General features: G+C 49.5%; 1 long non-coding RNA gene and 1 pseudogene across 1 annotated transcript; both read right to left on the bottom strand.

The window, feature by feature from the left end:
* Positions 1 to 7,883: 7,883 nt before the first annotated feature.
* On the bottom strand, positions 7,884 to 10,360 carry LOC122153555 (annotated as a pseudogene).
* A 20-nt stretch (positions 10,361 to 10,380) lies between these two features.
* Positions 10,381 to 12,063, bottom strand: LOC116964518. The gene is made up of 3 exons (XR_006165458.1): positions 11,815 to 12,063; positions 11,429 to 11,485; positions 10,381 to 10,443 (listed from the first exon to the last, which is right to left on the bottom strand). It is a non-coding gene; the product is annotated as an uncharacterized LOC116964518 (long non-coding RNA).
* Positions 12,064 to 12,390: the final 327 nt, after the last annotated feature.

The raw sequence follows: 12,390 nt of genomic DNA, 5'->3' as shown, positions 1-12,390 counted from the left end.
GGGAGAAATTCTGGGAAGGGTGTATCACCCAAATCCACTGACCTTTTTCACCCCCCCCACTCCTCCCTCCTGGATACCTGGGTCCCTCAGGGCAGTGGTGCACCTGCAGCAAACACACACATACCCTTGGGGGGCTTTGGGGTGCTGGGGGGAAAATGCAGACTGTGGATGGGGGTGTGTGGCCCTGGGGAGGGCAACGGGGTGAGGGTTGGGTGTCCTCCAAATCCCCCTTCCCCACCCTTGCACCACTCCCCGCTCCCCTCCAAGACGCCTGGGTCCCTTAGTGCAGCACTGCATGCAACACCCTCCCTCCTCAGAGGGAGTTCTGGGGTGCTGAGTGGAAATGGGGACTGAGGGAATGGGGGTTCCTGGGTGGGTGGGTGAGTAGCCTTAAGGTCAGGGGGTCCCCTTGCCCCCCACACCCGGACACCTGGGTCCCTTAGGTCAGCTGTGAGTGCTCCTCCCCTCCCTGGGGTTTTGGGGGTCCTGAGGGAAAATGGCGAAGATGGGAAAAGTGGGTGCCTGGGGGTGTTGGTGACCCTGGGGGGTGACCCCGGGGTGGGGTCCCCCAAATTTCCCACCCCACACACACTCCTTGATACCTACGTTCCTAAGGGCAGCACTGTGCCTGCAGCACACACGCCTCTCAAAAGGGACTTCTGGGGTGCTGTGGAGAATGGGGACCCTGGGAAAGTGGCTGTCTGTGGGGGTGGGTAGCCCCAAGGCGGGGGGTTCCCGTGTCCCCATACTGCGCAGGTCACTCTACGGGCTCTGGCTTTTGGCAGATCATGACAACCCCTGCCATGGGGGAGCGCTGCTCCACACGGGTGCACGGTGACTGCTCTGGACCTACCTCCAGGATTATTTCCCTGTCTTGGTGAACCAGGGATTGGGGGCAATGGGAGTGGGATGGGGCTGAGGAGTTAGGGGGGGGCCCATAGGGTTTGTGGGGACCTGATAGGGCGCCTAGGATTTTAGGTGGGGGGTTATTATAATTGTATGTAAATTACTAACCAATCATTGTAGAGAGGATGGACTTGGAAAATTACTAATCCTGCAAGTTTTGGTGTTCTTTATTAGTAGCATTACCACCTAGCACCCATCTCTGCACAGACATGAAATAAAGAAATATCTCGACCCTGTGTGTATGGTTTGCACAGTGAGTGAAAGAATTCTGCCTTTTGGGGGTACTTGGGAGGGTCTCTGGGAGGATGGAGGGTCTCTAAAGGGTCCCAGAGGGTTTGAGGATAACTGATGGGGTCCTTGAGGGGGCTTTGGCAAGTCCCAGAGGGTTTGGAGGTACCTGATAGGGTCCCTAGGGGGATTTTGGGGAGGATGGAGTGTTTTTATTGGTACTTGAGTGGGTCCCTGGAGCGTTTTCCAAGTCCCCAAGGGGTTGCAGAGGGCATGGCGGTATATGATGGGGTCCTCTGTTGGAGAATGGCTCAGAGACAAGGGTCCTGAGCCCCACGAGCAACTGTATGATCAGAGCCTGCTCTAGCTGCTGATGCTGGGCCTCACTAGGGTTTGCCTGCAGCTGCTCGCAGCTGCTGATACATGAGGAATGTCAAGGATGCTTCAGCCCTGTGTACCGTGGTGTGTCGAAAACAGGTTAAGGGGAATTAGGAATAGTGGTCTGAGAAACCTAGTGTTATGGTACTGTTGTGTATCGAAAACAAGTCAACAGGAATCAGAAATAGTAGCAAGAGAAACTTAGTGTTATGAGAAGCTTGTGCTGTAAGCTAACTGCAAGTAGGTGGATCGTGCAAATACGACCTTTAGAGCTTAAGCCAATCAGCTAATGACTAGTAGGCATAATAATTACCATTGTCTGTATAAATATATGTACCCTGGACCAATAGACACACACGTTGATTGATGCTCTATCTCCCACACTGAACCGTCTCGGCGTGTCGTTCGTCCGCGGCTCCGCAAGATGGTGCCCGAACAGGGACCTGCATAGAAGAAGAACACGGACGGAGCGGCGGACGCAGAAAAAACAGCAACGACCGAGGAATTCGAGAACGGACACGGAGAAACACCAAATACAGCAGCGTCCGGGGTCCACGAGCTGAGACGGAGAGGCGCCGGCCCCGGCAGTCCCAGGAGAGTACTCAGAGAGAAGCCGGCTGGACCGGCCCCAAGACCGGAATTGAGTGGCCCCGTGAGTGGAAGCGGAAAGGCGCCGGAACTAACGTGGTAAGGAGCCGACTGCGGCAGCCCCAGGGGCGGACGTGAAGGGACGCCACAGGCGGACGCTGAGCGGCCCCGGGGTGGACGCGAGGGGGCGCTGGAGGCGAGCGCAGGGTGGCCCCGGAAGTGGAAGCGGGGGGGCGCCGGAACTGACGCAGAGGGGCGCCGGAAGCTGACGCGGAAAGGCGCTGCATACAGCGGCGGCAGAAACAAACGCGGGGAAACATCAGAGACAGCAGCGCCTAGCCGAATCAAGGACGATCGGACAGTGGGCCTCCGACGGGTCGTTCTGAGGAGCTGAACCAAGATAGAGGGTCGCTCTCTGCAAGGGCTGCTGGCAAGAGCTGCACCTGGTGCCTTAGTCACGGAGCATCAGCAACATATCAAAGTAAGGGAGTAATTTTTTAGTGCCTTAAACAGGGAGCACAGGCCGGCAGGAGTATTTTTTGTGCCTTAAACAGGGAGCACAGGCCGGCAGGAGTATTTTTTGTGCCTTAAACAGGGAGCACAGGCCGGCAGGAGTATTTTTTGTGCCTTAAACAGGGAGCACAGGCCGGCAGGAGTATTTTTTTGTGCCCTAAGCAGGGAGCACAGGCCAGCGGGAGTATTTTTTGTGCCTTAAACAGGGAGCACAGGCCAGCGGGAGTATTTTTTGTGCCTTAAACAGGGAGCACAGGCCGGCGGGAGTATTTTTTGTGCCTTAAGCAGGGAGCACAGGCCGGCAGGAGTATTTTTTATGCCTTAAACAGGGAGCACAGGCCGGCGGGAGTATTTTTTGTGCCTTAAACAGGGAGCACAGGCTGGCGGAGTATTTTTTGTGCCTTAAACAGGGAGCACAGGCCGGCGGGAGTATTTTTTGTGCCTTAAACAGGGAGCACAGGCCAGCGGGAGTATTTTTTGTGCCTTAAACAGGGAGCACAGGCCGGCGGGAGTTTTTTGTGCCCTAAGCAGGGAGCACAGGCCGGCGGGAGTATTCTTTGTGCCCTAAGCAGGGAGCACAGGCCGGCGGGAGTATTTTTTGTGCCTTAAACAGGGAGCACAGGCCAGCGGGAGTATTTTTTGTGCCTTAAACAGGGAGCACAGGCCGGCGGGAGTATTTTTTGTGCCTTAAGCAGGGAGCACAGGCCGGCAGGAGTATTTTTTTATGCCTTAAACAGGGAGCACAGGCCGGCGGGAGTATTTTTTGTGCCTTAAACAGGGAGCACAGGCCAGCGGGGGTATTTTTTGTGCCTTAAACAGGGAGCACAGGCCGCGGGAGTATTTTTTGTGCCTTAAACAGGGAGCACAGGCCAGCGGGGGTATTTTTTGTGCCTTAAACAGGGAGCACAGGCCGGCGGAAGTATTTTTTGTGCCTTAAACAGGGAGCACAGGCCGGCGGGAGTATTTTTTGTGCCTTAAACAGGGAGCACAGACCAGCGGGGTATTTTTTGTGCCTTAAACAGGGAGCACAGGCCGGCGGAAGTATTTTTTGTGCCTTAAACAGGGAGCACAGGCCGGCGGGAGTATTTTTTGTGCTTTAAACAGGGAGCACGGGCCAGCGGGAGTATTTTTGTACTTTAGTCAAGGAGCAAAGGGCCGACGGTGCCTTAATCAGGGGTGGGTTGGCAGTAACAGTACTGTGCCTTATCCAGGGAGCACAGGACTGGAGGTGCCTTAAGGAGCACCAGGTTGACGAGATGGAACAGGAGGTAGCCCTGGATTTATTACAGTGCTTTTTAGAAAAGCGGGGAGTGGACTGCATAAAGTCATTCGAGGTTTAGTAGCATTAGGACGGGTCAAAGGATGTTTTCAAGATCCTAATTCTCTTTTTGATATTGAGGAGTGGAGACGATTAGGTGATATTTTATGGGATATGGTAATAGACGAGGATAAAGCTGCAAGGAAAATGATGAAACCGTGGCGGGACGTGGTGAATAATAGTAAGCGGTATCAGCTTGAAAAGAACCTTGCAGCTGTGGCAACTACAAAGTTGGGGGGGAAAGTTCCTCTGTTACCCCAGATAGCGAGGCATCCAGACCTATGCTCTTTGATAGTGATCGTATTCCTGTACCATCAACAGGAGTGCGGGTTTCAGTTAACATAAGTAGGGGAAGTCTGGAGGCCAGCCCCCACCCAGTGCCCTTACAGTCATGCCCCCCCATCCCCCACCTCAGAGGCAGAGGGACGATGGCCCCTCGCTAATATTTAGCCAACAGGAGTGGCGCGAAGTAGGTGATTTATTGTGGGACGAGACCATCACTGGAGGCAATAAAGGCAGTGAAGCACGACAGCAAGGGGTGGTCTGGCGAACGATCGTAAAAGCCCTGAGGGAGATGCCAGCAGAAAAGAAAGTAGCTGCTGCTGCCATGGCGGCTGTTGGCGCTGTACCATCCCCGCCGGTCCCTGCCGAAACCAACCGTCCGTCACGATTAGCCACCTTCTTCGGGTGTAATCAACAGCTCTGCTCTATTAAGGACATGTCACCAAGTGTTCCTGTTTGCTCCACCGTGCAAGAAGCGGCAGAGAAATCAGGCGGCGTGGGGGTACCGGGTGGAGGGGTGTGCCACCATAAACTCTGCCCGCCCCCCCCCCCCCCTCGGATGGTTCCGCCCCTGACGGCACGTCAGCGTCTGAGTCGGAGAGACGGCGGCTCTGTCCGAATTAAAGCAAGAGGGTCAAACATCGGTAAAGGACAGTGACAAACTCCAAAAACTTGAAAGAAAATTACGGAAGTTGAGCTACAGAACAGAACTCTGCATTTACAATTACAAGAAGAGGAAGCGCTGCCGGCAGCCCCCCCACAGCCACTCCCGTCACCCTCACCAGAACCAGCTCCGCTTTTAGCTCAGCCCCGATGGAGTGGGGTGATTTGTGATGCCTTGTTAGAAGGGGACTGGCATGCTGCTGGGGCGTTGGCCTGCCCGGTAGTGACAACGGATGGGGGACACCTGGGAACTCAAGATCACAAGATTCTCCTTGGGGGGTTTGGATACTTCTTACGAACTTTAAAACTCTGAACTGTCATTGTATGTTGTTCAACATCAACACTGGTATCAAAAACTTGTTCATGTAGTATCAGATTCATTGTATGTTGTGGGTTCATTGCAATGTTTAGAACATAGCATGGTGAAACCTGTATTACATTCTGTATTGCATACTCTGTTGTTACAATTGCTGACACTTTTAAAACTGTAAGGATGGTTTTCTTGCTACATAAGACTGCATAAGATTGGAACATGGACTGACAGACTGGTTACGAGACTTGGGAATTTGGAAAATGGACGGATGATGGTTGCAAATCTACAAAACTTGGAAATTACTGGGTGGCTGAAAGCTTTGTTGATGCATGGACTGGCAATGATGATTGTCATTATGATTGTCATGATGGTATTGGGGTCTGTGTGGAAATGCTTTATGAATGCTATGATTCAAACGTTAAAAGGAGTCTGTATTGTCCAAAAAAGAAAAAGGGGGAAAACCTGGTAGGAATTTTTTTTGCGGGGGGATCAGGGTTATGCACTGATCCTACAGGGTTTGGACAATCCAGGCTGGGTCTCTGAGCAGAAAACTGCCACATGGTAATCCTGCCCTTGGGATCACCTGGAAGGGCAAGAAGGAGGAAGTCAAGCAAGTGCTTCCTTCCTGTTTGAATGCCTGGATACACTAACCACAAAGTAGATTTAGTTTGTTCACGCGTACTAACGATGCAGACCTATCACAGCACTTCTGGGTGCGTGATAAGTGCCTTTAGCCAATAGATTGTGAGCTTGCATGCTTAAGTTGTGCCTTCTCATGTATTAAGAAAATCTTTGAACAAACGTTGGCGCAGGCTCTGCTCATACAAAAAGAAAAAGGGGGAATTGTTGGAGAATGGCTCAGAGACAAGGGTCCTGTGCCTTTAGCCAGTAGATTGTAAGCCTGCATGCCTGAGTTGTGCCTTGTCATGTATTAAGAAAATCTTTGAACGAACGTTAGCGCAGGCTCTGCTCATACAAAAAGAAAAAGGGGGAATTGTTGGAGAATGGCTCAGAGACAAGGGTCCTGAGCCCACCGAGCAATTGTATGATCAGAGCCTGCTCTAGCTGCTGATGCTGGGCCTCACTAGGGTTTGCCTGCAGCTGCTCGCAGCTGCTGATACATGAGGAATGTCAAGGACGCTTCAGCCCTGTGTACCGTGGTGTGTCGAAAACAGGTTAAGGGGAATTAGGAATAGTGGTCTGAGAAACTTAGTGTTATGATAACGGTGGTCTGAGAAACATTGTGTTATGGTACTGTTGTGTATCAAAAACAAGTCAACAGGAATCAGAAATAGTAGCATGAGAAACTTAGTGTTATGAGAAGCTTGTGCTGTAAGCTAACTGCAAGTAGGTGGACCGTGCGAATACGACCTTTAGAGCTTAAGCCAATCAGCTAGTGACTAGTAGGCATAATAATTATCATTGTCTGTATAAATATATGTACCCTGGACCAATAGACACACACATTGATTGATGCTCTATCTCCCACACTGAACCCATCTCGGCGTGTCGTTCGTCCGCGACTCCGCACAGAATGTAAACAGTATGTTTCTTTCCTCGGTCCTCAAGATACAAAACAGTAAGACCTATCAGCTTCTACATCCTGATGGAATCCCTCAGAGAAAGAATCATTAATACTCCCTGTCTAACTACCTAAAACTAGAAGTTAAATATTTTGATTGTGTATGCCATAAGGATATTTGAATAACTTTGTTAATTTTCAAAAGACGCAGGCAATAAAATCCATACCACACTGACTATTAAGTAAAGTACATAGGTAGCTAACATTAAGGTCAGTTTTTAACCTCAGAACTCTCAAGTTGCAAGGATCCAAACTACAAAGAGGATCAGGGAGAACAGAATTATAGGCCAGTAACATACTTCTCTTCAGCAGATAGAAAAAGCCTTACTTGAATCAGTGCTTTCAAATCATCTTCTCCACCAAGTCCAGTTCAGCTTTAGTCTCTTCTGCGTCTCTAGCTTCTTTTTCTGCCAAAAGTAGCAAACTAGTTTTTTAACAAGAATTTTGCAAGTTAATTGACAGTCTTACAATAGTTATGAAACTTTTTTTTTTTTTTTTTAAATCTGTATACATCTAGCTGCAAGGAAACACAAATCGTTTTCAAATTTGGCCACAGATGACAAACTGGTGAAAGAAAGACCATTCTGGCTTTAGTAGAGCGGGACAGTTTTTTGTTGTTTCACAATGCTGAATGTGATGTCTATGCCTATCCCTGTTCCCCCCACCCACGCTTTTTTTGTCTTGGCAGCTATTACATTTTCTTTAACTTAGAGAACGGTTACTGCGATGTGCATGTAAGATCTACAAAGTGTTCAAAAAACCCCACGTTGAAGAAGAGGTCCATTTAGTCCAGCATGTTATTCCACACTCGCCAGAAGGCGAGCATAACGTATTTCTACCACGTACACTGAACTCCAGCAACTCATAGCTGTGTAAATAAATGCAGGGACATGCTAAACTGTAATAAACCATTGTGTATAATAATAAAATAAAGAATGAATAATAAAACAAAGGAATAAAGATTGGCAGCAGCCTATCACAGCTCAGAAGCCTTTCACAACAATTGGGGAGGCGGGGGGCGGGGGGGGGGAAGGGTGGAGAATACAGGTGTCCAAATGTGAAAGTCAAAGACACAGAGCAAGATCTGTAACCCAGAAACCCTGTGGCAAACATTTGCCTCAAGAACAGTTCCATTTTATTTCTAACAAGGAAGATTAAAAGCTTATCGTAAAAAAAATGCTTCCCTTTGGTCCCGGATTGATATAACCTACCCGCCTTTTTCTCACAATCATTTTCTGCTTAGACTCTCTTACAAAACCTTTGTAGAATGGGACTTCTCCAGAGGCAATGGCTTTTTCTACCATTTTCCATGTTCTTGGTTCATCTGTATAGTCCACGCACAACACAGACTCCATTATTCTGTCCAGGTCACCCTCAAAATCCACATACGCTGCTTTAATAACAGCTAGCTCTTTGTCCGAATCTTTCTAGCTCTTTTCAAAGTCTTCAATAACTTTCACTGTGATCTGAAGCAAAGAAGTGACACTTCTGGAGTTACATGATTTATTCACCAGATGGATTTCAGAGACAGCGTTAAAAAAAACAAAACAAAAAAACAAAGCAAAACAACAGCAGCCACGTGCTTTACCCGCAGCTCGCCAGGGAGACACGGCCACAGGCCCGAAGCAGGGAGCTCCCCGCTTCCCGCAGGGCCTGCCCCCGCCCAGGCGAGCCCTGCGGGGCCCCGGCCCAGCTCTTACCTTTTTGAAGAGCAGCCGCCAGTACTCCTGCCAGTCCCGCTCGCCCCTCAGCACCTCGCCCTCCTCGCCCACCGTGCCCTGCTCACCGTACAGGGCGCGCTGCTCCGCCTCGCTGAGGGCGGCGTAGGCCTTGCCCAGGATCTGCGGGCACAGAGGGGCCGGCCGGTCAGGCCGGCAGCAGCGGGGCGGCCGGCAGCCTCCCTCACCTGGAACCGCCGCGTCGCCGCCTCCTCGGCGTGGGGCTCGGCGCGGCCGGGGTGGACGCGGAGCGAGGCGCGGGGGCAGCCGCTGCGGATCTCCTGCGGCGAGGCCCGCCGGCGGGCGCCCAGGACGCGGCAGCGCTCGGCAGAGCCCCGGGCGGCCCCGCACGGCTCCAGCAGCCCCAGCCCGCCCGGCCGCCCCTCGCCAGCCTGAGGCCGAGCCCGCGCATGCGCGGCGGCGGCAGCGCCCTCAGGGAGGCGGGCGGGATTCCCCCCCCTCAGCCGCGCCGCGCCGCTCGGCCCCGCCCGCTCCGCTCCGCTCCCCTCCGCGGCTGCAGCCGCTCCGCGGGCGGGCGCGGGGGGCGGCAGGGGAGGGGGAAGGCTTCCCGCACAATTAATTGGAGCGGGCAGGAGCTGCGCAGATGCCGGCGGCCAGGCTGCAGCCGGCCCGGCTTCCCCCGCCGCCCCCCCGCCGCTCCGAGGACGGTTTGGGTGCGGGCGGCTGCCCCTCGGGACGAGCCGGGAACCTGCTGAGGAGCGAGAGCCTCCGCCCCCGGGACGCGCTCTGTGTTCTCCTGCAAAGGAGGAAAGCCAGGTGCGCTCAGACACAGTTAGCAGCGGTACGTTTTAAAACCAGCGGGAAACAGAAAGGTAAAACAAATGGGCGAGCAACTCCTCTTTGGCTTTCCACTTCCCACTGGTAAAAGCGAAGCTTTGCTGGCTTTTCTGAGTCATTCGGGATGGATGAAATCCACTGCCTACTGAAAAAGCTTGCCTGCCTTCTAAAAATAGACTCTCCAAAATACCTATGAGGCTTTCACTAAGGCAGACAGACCCCGGTAAACAAGAACAAGCACCTCTTCAAAATACCTACATTTATTACATCAAATCTCAAAGTTCTAACAGTTCACACATAGTTTCTTCCTTCCAGGCTGTCCCAAAGGTGACAACAGGAAGGCAAAGTGTTTGCATGTATCCAAACAAAGCCATGGAATAAAAGTCCTGTAAAGATACGTTTACACAAAACTCATATGGTCTTTAATGAAATGCAACACAAGTGGTATACACTGATTGTACAAAAAGATGCATGAAATAAAAGTTAGTATTTTACCTTCCTGTGCCTTTTGTTGAAACGTAGACGTTTCGCTACCAATACCACGGAGGAATAAAACACAGCAGCATTAACTCAGATTTCAGCTCTTATTTACAGCATTTAGATGGTAACATTGCAGAATATTCTTGCTTTCATTCAAAATATCTTGTAAAAGCTAGCCGTTATCTACCATTACTGGAGAGCTCTGCTGATGTCAGTGAGTATCACTATTCACAGCTTGATTAACCAGTTACTGTTGTACAGTTGAGGCTACACCTGCAATGATTATTTCAGTCAGGTCTGAGAGATACCGCATCCTCTTACCTGATCATCTTTTCTACTTCTCCAGTGGGCCCTTTATGGGTTCTCCAAATTTTGGTGCTAATGCAGACTGCAGCATTAACACAGCAGGACAAAGACATGACAACCAAAGGGCATCAATATAAAATACTTAACCATTTCACTCTTCCGATTTTTTCAACTTTAACTTTGCCTCGTTTTCACATGAAGAAGCTTTGGCTGTTTCAGCTTTGTTTACAGGTTTCAGCAGTTTTCTTTTCTGGCTTTGCTTTCTGGAACGTATCAGGTCTTCGCATCCAAGTTTGACCATTTTTGCTTCCCACAACTGCATTTCATTCTCGTACCGAACCTTATCATCTTCAGCAAGCTGCACGTATGGCTGGGAGAAAATAAGGTATCAACAGTTACAGAAGGGGCTTTGTCAGGATAACTGCCATGTCACATCCTCCTCTTTGATACAGAGGTGACTTACTACAAGACCGTGTAGTGCACATCCCAGGCGTCCACTTTCACCTTCAGAAAATTCAAAAAACATCCAACATAAAAATACAAAACCTTAGTATTGAACTGTGGTATGTCAACAGATTGACATCCCTGAAGAGGAAGTGTATTCAGTACGACTACTAACAGCTAAGGCTTTTTATGGGAGTACTAGTCTGAGAGAGATGGCTTAGGTAAGAAACAGAACAGTATTTCTGCAGAACTATTTCAAATTCTTTTTCTACAGAAAAAAACATGAACATAGTGCATGTTCTAAGAACTCATTCAAAACAATCTGGAAGAAGGGCATTCAGGAGGAAGGACGGTAAGGTACAGAATACTTGAAAATTGGGAGGTTTAGATTAGATTTCAGTATAGCACCTCCAATTTTCAATACCCCCATCTGCAGGTTCGTATTTCAATACACTGAGAAAGCTGGCAAAAAAGTATCCTCAAGACAACCAAAATTAATAAATTACTGCGTGCACATTACCTGTAGATTTCTGTTGCTTTTACCTGTCCAAAGTCTTTCCATGAGCAGCAAATTACTATGCTGGCATTTAAAAATAAGTATTATTAGAAAAAAAATGTTGCAGATTATTCCACCTTCTCCCTATGCTGCCGCTCAGCATCCATTTCCAGGCATACAGAACTTCCATCCCATCCCACTGACTCACATTTCATCAACACTGTGAAAGAAATGGTCACTACTGGAAAAAAGTAATGACAATCTTTTTCAAGGCGTACAAATAAGATCTCAGAGTATTGTCCTCAGTATTATATTTTGAGCAACCGAGTTCAAGATTTCCTATGAATTTATTAATTTTGACTCCAGTTTGTAATTTTCCAATTAGATCAGAGCTCACCAAAACCCACTGACATACCTGCTGTTGAGAATCGGACAGTTTTCACCATGCTTCAAACAACTGCTTCATCTTTGCCTACAGGATACAGAATATACAATACTTATTTTCACAGCAGACTGACCACAGGGTTACAGATGAATGTCACACTAGTGAAAGCCAAGTATAAACCAATGTAAAAAAGCAGAAAGTCATATGGGATTAATACCCCACCCTCCTAAAATAGGTAAATAATAAACAATACGATTCACCAAGTTGCTGGGCATCACTCGAGCCACATTTACAGACAATATAAGCACAAAGCAGTTTAAGTTCGCCAGGAACCTAAAAGAGCTTGTACAGCCTCTGTGTAGTGTTTGTGTGTTCCTAGGCAAAGGAAGCAGAGAGAGCTGGATGGCTTAGCGTACCGTGGCAGTTTGGAGGGGAGGCTGCTGTACAGCGACGATCGTACGTGCGAGCGCTTTCTGTGAGAAGTTCTCGCCGTGAGCCTAAAAGCGCTGTTCTGGCTCTGATTAGTGTTTGTGTGTTCCCAGGGAAAGGAAGGAGACAGACAGGGATTGCTTAGTGCAGCGTGGTGACGCGGAAGTCTCGGACACAACATGCACGATCAATGTGATCAAGTTAATGCCACTTTATTAAAGGATACACAGCAATTTCTACACTAGCACAAAGCGCATGTTACGTTTTGGTTGCTAATAGCTTAAAGCTGCTCGTTCACACGCCTTGCTCTGCCGTACCTACATTCTGTTTATCTTGTTATTCTTTTTTACATTCCAACCTCCTTACCTCTTTGCAACATAGGCAGTTTCTCAAAATCCCAATTTCCTTATCTCCTTCGACCTTGCATATGTCCTTCACAACAGCTGGTTGTGAGGCCCCTCGGTCTGGATGCTCACAACGTGCCTATTTGCTTCCAGCCACTCCACAACTTTTAGCAAGCATCAAGTAATTATCGTATGCACTTGTAGCACTCGGCGGCATTA

The sequence above is a fragment of the Tyto alba genome, unplaced genomic scaffold (genome assembly GCF_018691265.1).
Source record: "Tyto alba isolate M040663 unplaced genomic scaffold, T.alba_DEE_v4.0 Super-Scaffold_200000105744, whole genome shotgun sequence".
NCBI lineage: Eukaryota > Metazoa > Chordata > Aves > Strigiformes > Tytonidae > Tyto > Tyto alba.
The sequence above is the reverse complement of the archived record's forward strand: the minus strand, read 5'-3'. Positions and strand labels throughout refer to the sequence as shown.